We start from the raw sequence: 12,303 nt of genomic DNA, 5'->3' as shown, positions 1-12,303 counted from the left end.
ATGGAAAGCTTATTTATTCAGCTTTCAGATGGTGTATAAATCTCAATTTTGAAAAATTGACACTTAAGACAGGTTTTGTGGTCCTGGGTCACAATTTAGGAATTAAACTAAGAGGTTATTGATGGTGGAAGTACAACAGAGAGCTTTATACAAAAATATGGGGTCTAAATGGGTGATTGAGTTTGGAGGTCAAGGGTCATTTTGTCAAATGCTTGACAAAATATTAGTGTATTTTAGGATATAGCATATTGGTTTTAAAAAATATATGTATACTACTATAATATACTTTATGTATATGTATATATAATATACATAGTGCATAGGAGTCATGTGACTTAATAATCTGATTATCTGTGCAGTGTTTTCTGACCTTGGTTGATAATTAAGGTTTATCTATATTAGTCTGACTGGGTCAAGTTGTAAGTTTTTAAAGTGTATTTTATGCAGTGATTCCGATTCCGAGTATTTGGCTTGAATCATATCACTCATGTCATAACTGATAATTGACAGGATCAAACACACAATACAGAGCATTCAGGGTTTATCCTATTGCACATCTTGGGGGGTATTTTGCCTGCTTTTATTCATTCAAAGCAGGCCTGTTTAAAGGCAGTTGTGGGGTGGGGGCTTTCTTTACTCTTAGCGTGGCTCACGCTTCTCTCGCACCCAAATTAGCTGGATATGGGGAAATTGAGGCACTCATCCTAGTAGATTTGGAGGGTCATTTCTCCTCCCCCCATTAATGCAGGAGGATCAGTGAATCGCGGCCTGATAGACGCCACCGAGGACGGATCCATCAAAGAGATCAGAAATGCCAGCGCTAGCTCATTTCCCACAGACTCATTTCAATTATCACTGTGCCTGCTCTGAGAATGAACTTTACGCCCGTAAGATGCGCCGTCTTGCTTCACAGATCCCACTCTCCCTGCTAGACATCTCCATTATCTAAGAAACATAAGGCCTACCTCGAGAATTTTCAAGTAATGTGAGGAATTATGCTTTCATTTGAGAGACTGCGTAATTTTAGACCTTTAGTAAAGTGACATTGATGGTCCTGGAGGATTTTTTTTTAACTAACCACCTGCTAAAAGATTATTCAGAGAGAATACTTTTACGTAACTGTTATATGCATATCTCAAATAAAATTAAGGTTGGCTTTACAAAGTCTCGTAAACTTGATTTAGAGCTCCCTCTAAAATGTTGTGTTTTTGTCGCTGAAGATGATGATGCAACTGAATACTTTTCCTAGTAGGCCACAATTTTTTTGATTTATAGTCTATTTGAGTGGGTTTGTTTGCTGAAGATCCAACAAGCTCTAAACCCCCTCAAGTTTTATCTTTCATCTGGATTGGTTAATCATCTACTTGATCCAATCAATATTTTTAGTTAGGAGTTCCACAAGCTGAGAATTGTTTATGCATTTTTTTTTTCCTTTTGGCATTTCAGCTAAATATGAAATCAGGGTACAAAGTTGGTCCGAAGTTTATTTGTGCCACAGATGTTGAATAGCCTCACTTTGTTCTCAGCATGCATTTGAAGAATCATTAACTTATATTTTTACTGTCTGAAATATAAATAGTTTTTATAGTATCTCGGTCTTGATTCGAGGAGACTGACTCCCTGTAAATAGATAAAAGTTCTTCTTAAATAGCATTAAGAAAAAGTAAGTGTTTTTATTTTGTTAATTTTTATTTTTATTATTATCATCATCAATTTTTTATGCTGTATACTGCAGGGTTCAGAAGTCAGAGACCACATCGAAAAGCAGGGATTCAAAATGTAATTTCATACAAAGAATCAAAGACATAAAATACAGTTTATGCCAGCTTGAATGGAACATGCCTAATAATAAGGCGTTGTCAAAATCATGTCCATTTTTCAATTCCATTTTTAGTCACATTTTTATGCTGATTCATGCAAAAAAAAATGTATTATTATTTTAGTTATTAGTAAAAAATAATTAAATTATTAATTTTATTGATTTAATTAAATTATTTGAATCATTTATTAATTAAATTCAATACATAAGTATTCATTTTTTTGCATTTATTTATAACTCTATTATTATTTATTAAACGAGAGAAGCCTAATAGAAGCATTTTCAGTAGTGCTCTCTGACATTATATAGTTTGCTTTAATGCTTTTAACTTTTGCAAGTTTTTAAAATCAAATTGTTGTTTTGTCTCCACCCTCATTCGTTCAGTTGCAGCTATTTTTGAGTCAGAAACCGTTTTCATTTATCGGCATTAACAGATGGAAAATGGAAACAAATACCAGCCCTCCAGTGAGATGGAATCAGCCTACAGCACATGTAACTGATTGACAAAAACAGTTTCTGTTGTTAATATCTGTCAGCGAGTCAATAAAATCTTTTGATCCAGGAAAAGTCAAGACCATTCAAAGCTTTGTGACAGCCCGTGACAATCAAATTACACAGCGGGGTGCACCCAGGTGCTTGTGTGCACCTCCCCATAAAAAAGAGCCTGTTTATCCATATCAAATCAATTCATGTCTGCCTTTTTCCTTCTGCAGAACAAGCATGCTGTACAATTAAACCTGCTTTAAGACTCTCTCCACATTAATGTCCGTATCAAAATTCATAAAGAATCGGTAAGACGAGAATCCTGAGCTCGTAGATTCACGAGGATTTCACATGAAGCCCGTTTAATCAGGATAACACTGTTATTAATATTCATAAAGTCAGCTGGAATACAGATGACAGCCTGAAGAATCTGGAAACTTTTTGTGGAGGAAATGCATTAAATGCAGCTTAAAAAATTAATGGAATTTAGTTTATATTAGAGGGAAACGCCAAACCCCCCTCTTCGAGTGATTGAAATTGGGCTTAGACATTTCTTTTTGAAGAATTCCATCTTTGACAGACATCAAAGGCATTTTCAATGAATGCGATGCATGAATGGTCATTTAAAAGGATTTAAAGATATTACACTGCAATAATTGTACATGAATAATAAGTAGCCCACCGAGGCAATTAGCTTAAAGTCTACAAGACAGGAAAATGAAGATCACTGAGTGACAGCAAAGGACAAATTGAAATGAGAACAGTTTGAAGGAAGGATAAAGTGGCTTTAAGTGGCAAATGCTGTTTTGTAAGATTTGAGCCGTCTTTTACAGTTGATGCGGGCTTCTAACCTATTAATGTTCCGTTATTTACTCACGTTTTATCCCTGTGAACGAATATGGATGAAATCTTCTACATTATCTGAAGGAAATGATAGTAAAATCTGAAAAGCTTCTTCTTTTGTGTCTTCTTCACATGATATGTTTTTAAATTGCTCTAACAGGCTTTCACATTTTCACATTGTAATTAACACAATATAGTAAAATAAGAAAAGAATATTATATACATATGTATATGTATGCATATATGTATCTTTTTACATATAAAATCAAATTGCAAGAATATATATATATATATATGTTTTTATGTAGGCTAACTGTTTTCAAACAGGTAGACGCCACGGAGGATGGATCTATCAGAGAGATCTGAGATGCTAGTGCTAGCTCATTTCCCACAGGCTCAATTCAATTATCACTGCGCCTGCTCTGAGAATGAGCTTTACGCCCGTAAGACGCGCCGTCCTGCTTCACAGATCCCACTCTCCCTGCTAGACGTCTCTATCATCTAAGAAACATAAGGCCTACCTGGATAATTCTCAAGTAATGCGAGGAATTATGCTTTCACATCAGAAGGTCTCAATTTTAGACCTTCAATAAAGTGACATTGATGGTCCTGGAGGTTTTCTATTATTCTATTTTGATTAGCTACTTTTTTAACTAGCCACCTGGTAAAAGATTGTTTGGAGAGAACAATTTTACGTAACTATTATATGCACATCGCAAGTAAAATTAGGATGGCTTAACAAAGTCTCAAACTTGATTTAGAGCTCCTTCTAAAATGTTGTTTTTGTCTCTGAAGATGATGATGCAATTGAATACAAGTAAACTTTCCAAGTAGGACACGATCATTTTGATTTATAGTCTATTTGAGTGGGTTTGTTTGCTGAAGATCCAAAAAGCTCTAAACCCCCTCAAGGTTTATCTTTCGTCAGGATTGGTTAATCATCTACTTGATCCAATCAATATTTTTAGTTAGGAGTTCCACAAGTTGAGAATTGTTTATGCTTTTTTTCTTTTTTCTTTTGGCATTTCAGCTAAATATGAAATCAGGGTTGGTGTTGGTCTTTATTAGTGCCACATATGTTGAAGAGCCTCACTTTGATCTCAGCATTCATTTGAAGAATCATTAACTTTAATTTTTACTGTCTGAATTATAAATACTCTCTTATAGATGGTGTAGTATCTTGGTCTAGATTTGAAGACTGACACCCCGTAAATAAATCTTAAATAATATTAATAAATAGCAAGTTATTATATTAATTTAGTTTTATTATTAATTTATGATGTTTATCTGAGACCACATTGAGTTTATGTCAGCTCAAGTGGAACATGCCTAATAATACGACATTGTCAAAATATGTAAATTTTTCAGTTCAACTTTTCACTCACATTCTTATGCTGTTTCGTGCTAAAAATATAATTAGTAAAATAATTAATTAATTAATTAATTATTAATTTAAATAATTAATAATTAATTTAATTTATGTAAAATATTTATTAATTGCATTTGATAAATAATTGATTTAATTTTTGTATTTATTAGAATAGAATATTTTATCATAATAGAATCATTTTCAGTAGCGCTCTCTGACTTTATATAGTTTGCTTTTAATGTTTAACTTTTGCAGCTTTTTAAAGTCAAGTTGTTGTTTTGTCTTCATTCCTGTTCCTTCAGTTGCAGTTATTTTTGAGTCAGAAACAGTTTTCACTTATCGGCATTAACAGATGGAAAAAGGAAACAAATACCAGCCCTCCAGTGAGATAGAATCAGCTCACAGCACATGTAACTGATTGACAAAAACAGTTTCTGTTGTTAATATCTGTCAGCGAGTCAATAAAATCTTTTGATCCAGGAAAAGTCAAGACCATTCAAAGCTTTGTGACAGCCCGTGACAATCAAATTACACAGCGGGGTGCACCCAGGTGCTTGTGTGCACCTCCCCATAAAAAAGAGCCTGTTTATCCATATCAAATCAATTCATGTCTGCCTTTTTCCTTCTGCAGAACAAGCATGCTGTACAATTAAACCTGCTTTAAGACTCTCTCCACATTAATGTCCGTATCAAAATTCATAAAGAATCGGTAAGACGAGAATCCTGAGCTCGTAGATTCACGAGGATTTCACATGAAGCCCGTTTAATCAGGATAACACTGTTATTAATATTCATAAAGTCAGCTGGAATACAGATGACAGCCTGAAGAATCTGGAAACTTTTTGTGGAGGAAATGCATTAAATGCAGCTTAAAAAATTAATGGAATTTAGTTTATATTAGAGGGAAACGCCAAACCCCCCTCTTCGAGTGATTGAAATTGGGCTTAGACATTTCTTTTTGAAGAATTCCATCTTTGACAGACATCAAAGGCATTTTCAATGAATGCGATGCATGAATGGTCATTTAAAAGGATTTAAAGATATTACACTGCAATAATTGTACATGAATAATAAGTAGCCCACCGAGGCAATTAGCTTAAAGTCTACAAGACAGGAAAATGAAGATCACTGAGTGACAGCAAAGGACAAATTGAAATGAGAACAGTTTGAAGGAAGGATAAAGTGGCTTTAAGTGGCAAATGCTGTTTTGCAGGATTTGAGCTGTCTTTTACATTTGATGTGGGCTTCTAACCTATTAATGTTTCTTTATTTACTCATGTTTTATCCCCGTGAATGAATATTGATGAAGGAAAAGCTTCCTCTTTTGTATCTTTTTCACATGTCTAGAGAGTTGACAGATACGTTTTTAAATTGCTCTCATTTTCACATTGTAATTACCACAGTATAGAAAAATAATAGAGTATTAATATTATATAGATATAGATATATTTTATATTTTTGTCCTCATTTGTAAGTCGCTTTGGATAAAAGCGTCTGCTAAATTACTAAATGTAAATGTAAATATATAATTTTTAAGAAAAACCTAAGCTTAGATTTATTCACCACTAGCATCACAAAATGAAATTGCTAAAATAATGTTTTTATGTAATTGTTCTCAAATAGGTTTCCCGAACATATCTCTGTCTGCATTGGCCAGTCAAACAGATAGTCCCGCCCTAAACTCATACCATTGGTTGAGATAGTGCTACTGTGTGCCACAATATTAATATATTTTTGGGCAGTCAACTTGTGAATATATTACAATTTCTGGATATGAAGCTGGAATAAGACATAGTATTTTAACATAAAAAAAATCACACACTTTAATTCAATCAGTGACCGTTAACTTATCTTTTGGTACTTTTAACTGTTTAGCTATTAGGTTTGTGATTCATGTAATCATTTGAGCATTTGCTTAAGAGGAATAAAATGCAATTAAACTCTGATTTGATTTAAATCAGCTCCTCAACTAGCCGTAGAGCCACTGTTTATACACAATGACTGGTTATTGGCTTCATTGTAGCATGTTACGCTCTGCAAGCTTTGGTGTGAATGTAGTTTTTCGTCACTGCCCTGCGAGCACCAAGGCTAATAGCTCATTAATCTATCATGAAACTCCTGCAGATTATGCAGAAAATGTAGATGTGATGCTAATTCACCATCTGGAGCAGGAGCCACAATGAAACAGGCCTCCTATTGCCACTCAGCACAATTCAAACTTTCATTAAGCCAGAACGAGCTCTTCCCTGTTTTTCAATATCGGATTATTGGATAGTATCAGTTTCATTAAATTTCTTGGGGGTGGTTCTCTCAGGAAACGGTGTCAATCAATGAATCGGTCCAAATTTATTTGGTAAAGCGCTCTTTTCTGGGAACTGTTTAACGTGTCTCGCTGAAAATTACGTGAACATCAAAAGGTCAGGTTTGTATGCTTTGTGTTGTTTTTTTCCCCCTTTCTGTCTTTTCCAAAGCTGCTTTCTCTTGTTAGTGGTAACAGATTACCAGGCGTCTTAGCCGTACCTACTATCTTTAAAGTCTTTCTTCATCCTCGTCCTCCTCTCTTTCTCTGTGAAAATGCGGTGTGCGGGGCCAGCTCCCGCTCAGAGTCTATCACTGAGATTAATGGAGCCCTGTGGTGTTTGGCACAAAAAGCCAGTTGTCCGTTCACGCCTGACTGTGTCTGAGCTGAATAGCGTGTGAGCAGTGTGAGCGGTGTGTGCTGGCTTACAGCGCGAGGATAACGTTCCACTGGCATCTGCCCCAGGGGTCACCCCCACCCGCCTCGCGCACAACCTCCCAAGAGCACTCACTTTTTATGTCTTCTTAGCTCTCTTCTGCCAACTTTCTCTCATGCTGTCTGTCCTCCCCTATATCGTTTTCATGAGCTTTGTCCTGTGGTTTTTCTTATTTACATATACCATCTTTAAAGATGCTGGGAATTAAAAATAGTTGGTGAAAAAAAAATAAAAAATTTCACCCTTAAAAATAAGGGTTTCACAAGGAAGTTTTCACAGCAGTGCCATAGCAGGACCATTTTGGGTTCCTCAAAGAACCTTTCAGTGAAGAGTTCTTAAAATAACCATTTTCTTCTAAGTGTGAAGAACATTTTAATAATCTAAATATCTTTTACAGTTTTCCTATAAAAAATGATGGATGCCAATAAAGAACCGTTTGTTTTTAAGAGTGTGGCTTTTAAAAATGTCTGTTAACTTTGTGGTCATTTATGTGCTTTGGTAGTGTGCTCCTAAAGGTTGATCAAATTAACCTTAATAAATAAATAAACATAATAAAATAAAATAAGCAAAAATTGGATTTTTGTCCAATCTTGATCAGTTTTGTCCAAGATTCTTTCTACATAGCAAGTAGCAAGTCATAATTCACTGATATGATTTAAACTAAAGCCTGTTGATTATTTAAAAAAGACATTTTGATATGTTTTGCCATTTCTTAAGTAGACCACTACCATTCAAAAGATTTGTTTTTTAAGGATTCTTATGCTCATAAATGCTGCATTTATATAAAAACAGTACTGTAAAAAAAATATATATATATATTAAAGAACATTTTCTATTTGAATAGGTTTTAAATTATATTTTTTTCCTTGTGATGGCAAAGTTGAATTTTCAGCAGTTTTCAGTGTCCCGTACCTACTATCTTTAAAGTCTTTCTTCATCCTCGTCCTCCTCTCTTTCTCTGTGAAAGTGCGGTGTGCGGGGCCAGCTCCCGCTCAGAGTCTATCACTGAGATTAATGGAGCCCTGTGGTGTTTGGCACAAAAAGCCAGTTGTCCGTTCACGCCTGACTGTGTCTGAGCTGAATAGCGTGTGAGCAGTGTGAGCGGTGTGTGCTGGCTTACAGCGCGAGGATAACGTTCCACTGGCATCTGCCCCAGGGGTCACCCCCACCCGCCTCGCGCACAACCTCCCAAGAGCACTCACTTTTTATGTCTTCTTAGCTCTCTTCTGCCAACTTTCTCTCATGCTGTCTGTCCTCCCCTATATCGTTTTCATGAGCTTTGTCCTGTGGTTTTTCTTATTTACATATACCATCTTTAAAGATGCTGGGAATTAAAAATAGTTGGTGAAAAAAAAATAAAAAATTTCACCCTTAAAAATAAGGGTTTCACAAGGAAGTTTTCACAGCAGTGCCATAGCAGGACCATTTTGGGTTCCTCAAAGAACCTTTCAGTGAAGAGTTCTTAAAATAACCATTTTCTTCTAAGTGTGAAGAACATTTTAATAATCTAAATATCTTTTACAGTTTTCCTATAAAAAATGATGGATGCCAATAAAGAACCGTTTGTTTTTAAGAGTGTGGCTTTTAAAAATGTCTGTTAACTTTGTGGTCATTTATGTGCTTTGGTAGTGTGCTCCTAAAGGTTGATCAAATTAACCTTAATAAATAAATAAACATAATAAAATAAAATAAGCAAAAATTGGATTTTTGTCCAATCTTGATCAGTTTTGTCCAAGATTCTTTCTACATAGCAAGTAGCAAGTCATAATTCACTGATATGATTTAAACTAAAGCCTGTTGATTATTTAAAAAAGACATTTTGATATGTTTTGCCATTTCTTAAGTAGACCACTACCATTCAAAAGATTTGTTTTTTAAGGATTCTTATGCTCATAAATGCTGCATTTATATAAAAACAGTACTGTAAAAAAAATATATATATATATTAAAGAACATTTTCTATTTGAATAGGTTTTAAATTATATTTTTTTCCTTGTGATGGCAAAGTTGAATTTTCAGCAGTTTTCAGTGTCACGTGATCCTTCAGAAATCATTCTAATATGCTGATTTGATGCTTAGGAACATTTCTTAACAGTTATTTTTGTGGGAACTGTGATACATTTTTTTCAGAATTCTTTGATGAATAGAAAGTTGAAAGGAATAGTTTTTTAGCACTATAAATGTCTTTACAGTTACAGTGCTTTTCATCAATTTAATGCATCCTTGCTAAATAAAAGTATTAATTTCTTTCAAAAACAAATCTTACTGACCCCAATCTTTTGAACGGTAGTGTACATCAACACAGAAAACGAAATGTGTCAATCCAATGGCTTCATGAGGTCTTTTAGTTAAACATAATGAGCAGTTCAGCACAGAAAACTGAAAATGTTTAAGAGATGCATGAAGAACAAAATCTTTCATTCCAGAAGAGCTTTCTAAGCCAAGATGCGGGATTCTGTTGCTGTTTTTGTGTTTTGTGTTCACCGTATGTTGTATGTTTTGCACTCTTAAAAAGAAAAAAAAAATTACAGGATTCCAACTGGAAATATTAGGTCATTTTTACAATTGGAAATGCTATAATATGAATGAATACAATATGAAATGTCAGGGAAAGTGTTTTTTAAGCTCTAAAATATTGCTTTGGCTAGAAATTGCACTTTGTGAGTGCAGTCTCAGATTTTTGTTGAAAATCCTGGTGGTGTGGGAAGCGGGAACCTTTTAGAAGACATTTGTGAGGTTTTCCTAACCAAAGTGGTTCCCAAAAAAGAACCAACCAGGAAACACGAGGGAAACATTCTGCGTTTGCCTGGTTCAGTCCGTCCCTTGCTTGAAGATGTTCTGCATTCATTTGGTTTGTAAATGTGACACCGCAAAGCACCTACAGTTGACAGGACTGAAATGGTAAGTGTTTACGTTTGTAAGCCCCCGGTGTGTGTTGTGTTAAGAAGTTCTTGTCTCAGAAGCTCCACCACTAGAGGGAAGCTCTCCACCACGACTCCTACCACCAGCGATCAACAGGCTCTGCCGTCTGAATGTCAGCGTTCCTGCTAATTGCCTCCTGTCCGTTTGTTGCTTGCTTATGAATTAGCTTCCGTTCACGGAACTAAATTATCCACCATTATTTAATTACACCTGAGTAGATGACGCTTTAATTGGCGCTTCCTGACTAGGATCTGATATGGCTTGAGCTGTATTAAATGGCTGTTTACTTTTCTGATAGCTAAAAGCATTAAAACGATTGCATGGTGGGATTACGCTTTGTTAATTGCCCGCGTTCATTAGTCCTTCATAAACTGTGAGGTAAAGCACTGGTACACAGTGGATGAGATAAAGACAAAGTCTTAAAGCATAATTTCACACAGCAAATTAAAAGCCGCCTGTCTTGTTTTCTGCCTCTACTCCAGACGTTATTAAAGATTGCTCTCCACCAAGCACCCCGAGATCATATTGACAGGCTGTAATTAATACTAACCTTTCTAAGGCTAATGGAAAAGGAGTGAGCTAGAGCCTGTGAATGAAAAGCATTTTTTTCCGCAGTGAAATTAATCATACCCCTTCTATATATTTCCAGCTAATCCTAAAGTCAATGAAGAACTGAAACAAAGGCTGCCGTCCCCTGTAAATCACCATTGTTCAGAGACCACACCACAACTTGGGTAAAGATGCCTTCCTCGGCTCATTTTACACTGTTTGTCAATGGCTTTCTTCCACGTGTTACAATTAAGGACGATTTTTTAATATGTGCGAAATGTTTATCAGTGTACATTGCAGGCACGCTGTAATGATATCTTTGCAGAGATGTGTTTTCTAAATCCAAAACGGTGTTACAATGTTTAAAAATCAGCTGCTGGTTTAGTTTGTTCATTCTTAGTGTGATGCAAAAGTAAATTGGTTGCAGGTGAAATGTATTTTGCAATGGAAGATTTTATGTTAATTATTTTAAAGCATTTCAGTACTGAATTGGCTCACTTTATGATTTAAACTTGTATTTATGTTATTATTTATGACAAATTTATTGATTTACACTTTGCAGTAGAATTGCTCTGTTTTTGTAGAGAGCTACAACTTATATAATGAAATTTGCTGAACATCACTGAACAATTTAAATGTGAATTTTGTTTGTAAATTCTATATTTATAGCATTTTAAAGCAATATACACCTGTAAAATTTAAGCTGTTGATTTGTTTTTTATTTGTGTATAGTGAAAGTACACATTGTGTATACTGAAATTATAAATTAGCTCAGTTTGCAATGTGTTTAAAGTACATTTTGGCTATATTTTTACATTTTTAGTGTTTAAAAGCAATATATATTGCAAATTTAGTAGTATTTTTATTTACGTCTGACACTGATTGTTGTGTTTGTTTTGCAGGAGAATATGACTTGTAAAAAGTCTGTCCTCTTTGGGTCAGAACTCTTGAAGGTCTTTGATATTTGCTTCATGTCCTTGCTTTACTTTGAAACAAAACATGCAGCGTGAGAGACACCCGGAGAGGGAGATAAAATTAAAGAAGTAACCCAGGTTAGGGAACAATGTATCCAAAAGTCGCATATTTGCAGTGTGACAAAGGGCTTCTATAAGTGTGTTTGGCGTTATTATTCATGGTTTGAATTTCGTGTTTGCACGGGTGAGTCTTACGGGGAATACTAATAACTGTCTCCAGCGATCCTGAGAGCAGAGCCCTAGCAACAAAGCCATGAGGCAGACCTCCCTGATCTCGACTTCAAAACCTGACCTTTTGCTAAATAATTGTGGCGGCTAAGCTGGAGCTTTTTGGACATCGTGGTTGCAAGACTCGAGCATCACAACTCATTTATTAATGCCGAATGATTCCCCCTTTTTGATGCTTTTGATTTAAGCGCTCTGTTGTTTGAGTTTTGCTCAATTTGAATTGCACTGATGTTGAACTGATTTATGTATATTTTATAATCGCAGGACGGCCAGGCGGCTTTTTTGTGTAGCACTTGACCTTGTGCTTTCACTTAGTGCTACTATCTGTTTAATTTGCTTGTAGATGTAAAAGCTGAAGTGTGTAATTTTTCTTTCCTGCTG

At 35.2% G+C, this 12,303-nt stretch overlaps 1 long non-coding RNA gene across 1 annotated transcript in view; it reads left to right on the top strand.

Moving 5' to 3' along the window:
* Positions 1-10,888, top strand: part of LOC107689303 (uncharacterized) — a 26,459-nt gene extending 15,571 nt beyond the window's left edge. Inside the window, exon 3 of the long non-coding RNA XR_001634321.1 lies at positions 10,821-10,888. This is a non-coding gene — a long non-coding RNA (uncharacterized LOC107689303). The remainder of the gene's footprint in view (positions 1-10,820) is intronic.
* Positions 10,889-12,303: the final 1,415 nt, after the last annotated feature.

This window comes from Sinocyclocheilus anshuiensis, unplaced genomic scaffold (assembly GCF_001515605.1).
Source record: "Sinocyclocheilus anshuiensis isolate Anshui unplaced genomic scaffold, SAMN03320099.WGS_v1.1 scaffold1006, whole genome shotgun sequence".
Classification (NCBI taxonomy): Eukaryota; Metazoa; Chordata; class Actinopteri; order Cypriniformes; family Cyprinidae; genus Sinocyclocheilus; species Sinocyclocheilus anshuiensis.
This window is presented reverse-complemented; position numbering and strand designations above follow the sequence as displayed.